The sequence below is a fragment of the Balaenoptera physalus genome (assembly GCF_965194825.1).
Source record: "Balaenoptera physalus genome assembly, contig: HAP1_SCAFFOLD_576, whole genome shotgun sequence".
Lineage (NCBI taxonomy): Eukaryota > Metazoa > Chordata > Mammalia > Artiodactyla > Balaenopteridae > Balaenoptera > Balaenoptera physalus.
In genome coordinates, this window is record NW_028126162.1 from 176,133 (window position 1) to 180,135 (window position 4,003).

The following is a 4,003-nucleotide window of genomic DNA, read 5'->3' on the forward strand; positions in this document are numbered from 1 at the left end:
CTGCCTGCTAATGCAGGGGACACGGCTTCGAGCCCTGGTCTGGGAAGATCCCACATGCCGCGGAGCAACTAGGCCCGTGAGCCACAACTACTGAGCCTGCGCGTCTGGAGCCTGTGCTCCGCAACAAGAGAGGCCGCGATAGTGAGAGGCCCGTGCACCGCGATGAAGAGTGGCCCCCGCTTGCCACAACTAGAGAAAGCCTTCGCACAGAAACGAAGACCCAACGCAGACAAAAATAAATTAATTAATTAATCAATTTAAAAAAAAAAGCTCTCTCTCAAATTTAACTTCCAGAATATATTCAGGCAAAACGCATACGCCCTTTTTGGCCAACCAAAGAAGCGGGCAATGCAAATCAACACTACAAAGAGGTATCACTTCGAATCAGAAAAAAGGACCATCCTCACAAAGGGTAAAAATCAGATATGCAGGACAAGGACAGGAGAAAAGGGAGCCTTGTTATGCTGAAGGGGGGAATGTAAATTGCCAACGGCCACTCTGGAGAAGTGTGCTGTGTTTCCTGAAACATCTAAAAAACAGAGCTACAAAGCATAGGGCACTTCCACTCATGGGCCTATATGTTGGAAACACCAAAAATCCACAGGACGCAGGCACCCCGTTTACTGCTGCTATGTTTACAACAGCCTCGACTTGGGTACAACTTAAGAGTCCTTGGAAGGAAAAAACGGTGAAAGAAAATTTGGCACTTAAGTAAAACGGAATATTACTCAGCCCTGAAATCAATGAAATGAGGCCAGTTGCAGCAACTCAGGGGGACTTATGTATGGTCATTGAGAGTGAAAGAAGTTAGACAGCAAGAGAAACTTATCATAAGATATCACTTATAAAGGGAATCTAAAAATCGCCAACCATGAACTGAATTACAAACAGAACACCATCACACATTTACAAAACACACTTATGGCTGCTTAAGGAGAAAAGTGTGTGGCGGTGATGCATAAACCAGGAGGTTGAAATTGGCACAGGTACCGTTCCATACGCCAATAATGTAATCGCCAAGACATACTCGTTGTTCAAGGAACTGGGCTCAGCACACTCTATTCACAGAAAAAACATACATCTGACTACTAGAAACTAGAAAAGAATTTATTGATGTCTCTCTGTAAGTGACTCAGGTGGATGTACAGCACCAAGAAACACAACATTGCAAATCAGCTACACCCATTATAAAAATTAATTATAAAAAAAAAGACAGTGAGAGAGAGAGGAATTCTTACAAAATTCAATCAGGGGCTGTGATGCAACTGGACTGACCACATCTACACTCACAGCTGAATGGGACGTAAGGCTGGACACCCTAACCCTAAACCCTAACCCTAACCCTAACCCTAACCCAACCCTAACCCTACCTTAACCCTAACCCTAACCCAACACTAACCCTAACCCTAAACCTCAACCCTAACCCTAAACCCTAGCCCTAACCCAACCCTAAGCCTAACCCTAACCCCTAGCCCTAGCCCTAACCCTGACCCTAACCCCTAACCCTTAACCTCTAACCCTAACCAAGTTCACAAGTAAACTTCTCGCCCACCTGGAGAGAGTGATTTAATTTTAAAGAGTAAAGACACAATCAGCTCAGTAATTGGCCACGGGGATGGAGGGGCCAAGGCTAACCTGAGCTGGAGGAACGTGGGTGCCTGCCTGGATGCTCAGAGGCCAAGGGCTGTTCTGAGAGCTGCTTGGACACCCGTGCAGATGGAACAAAGGATCCGTCCAGTCCCAAGAGGGCCCCACCAGCCCTCACGAACGCAACACCAGACTTCCCTGGTGGCGCAGTGGTTAAGAATCCACCTGCCAATGCAGGGGACACGGGTTTGAGCCCTGGTCCGGGAAGATCCCACATGCTGTGGAGCAACTAAGCCGGTGTACCACAACTACTGAGCCTGCGCTCTAGAACCCGCGAGCCCCAACTGCTGAAGCCCACGCGCTTAGAGCGTGTGCTCTGCATCAAGAGAAGCCACCGCAATGAGAAGCCCCCTCTCGCCGCAACTAGAGAAAGCCTCCGTGTAGCAATGCAGACCCAACACAGCCCAAAATTAATTAATTAATTAATTAAGAAAAAAAAAGGCAGCCCCTGGGGGCTGGCAGACTGATGCACCAAGTCTTACATCACGCCTACTTAGTATCCTGCATGTCAGGGCCATGCTGGACCTGGGGCTGCCCACACAGAGTGGGGCCTGCATCACCCTTCCCAGGAGGGAGGGTGGAGGGAAACCCTGCATGACCTCTGAGGCCCTAAGAACCCTTGACTAAGGCTGAGCTCAATTTGAAACAGTGGGTGACCAGAGCAGACATTTCATTCATGTATCAATGAGAATCCAGCACTGGAGGAGCAGAAAACAATGGCCTCGCTCAACCTTGACGCTAATCCTGACATGGACCCTAACCCTAAACTCTGATCCTGACCCTAAGCCCTGACCTAACCTTAGCCTAACCCGTACGCTAAACCTGTACCTTACCCTAACCCATGCTCTACCCGCATCCTACCTGTACCCCAATTCTCACCCATACCCTAACACCCACTCTAACACAGAACCCTAACACCCTGAGAACAAAACCATAAACCTTAACCAATAAGCAAAACCATAACCATAACCAAGGCATAAAATATATTCATTAACCATACCCATAAATAACTCATTAACCATAAAACTTAAACCATCACAGCAACCATAAACCATACACAGCCCCAACCCTCACACCAGCCCCAGCCCTAATGCTAACCCTCCAAACCACTTACACCAAGCCAAGTCTAATCAGATTATACAAATACATCTTGAAAAAGAAAACTGGGGAATTCCCTGGTGGCCCAGTGGTTAGGACTCTGTGCTTTCACTGCCAAGGGCTCGGGTTCGATCCCTGACTGGGGAACTAAGATCCCACAAGCCATGGGACGTGGCCAAAATAAATAAATAATAAAAATGAAATAAAACCACTATTTTAAAAACGATTTTAAAAATACAGGAAAAAAACAAGAAAACTACCCCAGTACAACTTATAAATATGAATGTAAAAATCTATCACACAATAATAGCAACATGAAACCAACAGAACTTTAAATGGATAATGCCATAAGCAAGTATCTCTACACCAGGAATTTCAGGTTGCTCAACATATTAAAAGTAAGCAAGGTTTTCAACCACATTAATGGTGTGAAGCAAAAACACATAACCATATCAATTAATGCAAAAAATCTACAATGAAAATCCAGTGTTATTTCATGAAAAACACTCAAGAAAGCAGGAATAAAAGGAAATGTGTTCAATAGGGAAAAGAGTAGTACAAAAAGCCACAGCAAACATCATGCTCCACGATAAAGACTGAAAGATTTACTCCTGAAATCAGGAACAGGGCCAGGAAGCTGGCCTTCATCACCGTTACTCAATGGTGTACTGGAAGTTCTACCCAGAATCTTGAGGAAAGAAATAAAAGGCATCCATGGGTGAATGGAAAAATTAAAACCGTGTCTCTTCACAGAACATAGGTCACATCATCTTATATATGAAACTACCTATAATCAGCAAAGAAATTCTTTGAGCTAATCAACTAATTAATAAGCAAAGTTATAGAACAAAATATCAATTCATGAAAATCTATCTTATATGCATACGCTGGCAAAAAATAATCTGAAAAAGAATTTCTGAGAACAATTCCATTTGTAATAATGTCAACATCAATATTTAGGAGTATATTTAATCAAGGGACAAGACTTGTTTTTATGTATGTAAAGTTGTATGTTTGAAATTACTGGAAAGTCAATTACTTTTCAAAACATCATGTATGTCAACAGCATGCCAGAAAAGCAGAGAAAACTTCAAACTTCCATATAGAAGCCAAGCCTTACCCAGATCCAGTTCACCCAAAGTCCACATGTCATTTAGAGGCACTGTGGGAAGGTTATATTAGGAGCCGCTGTCCTCCGTGTTGTGGACGACCTGGATATGGTAGAAACAGTGGGACTTTTGAATTCCAATTTTCCACT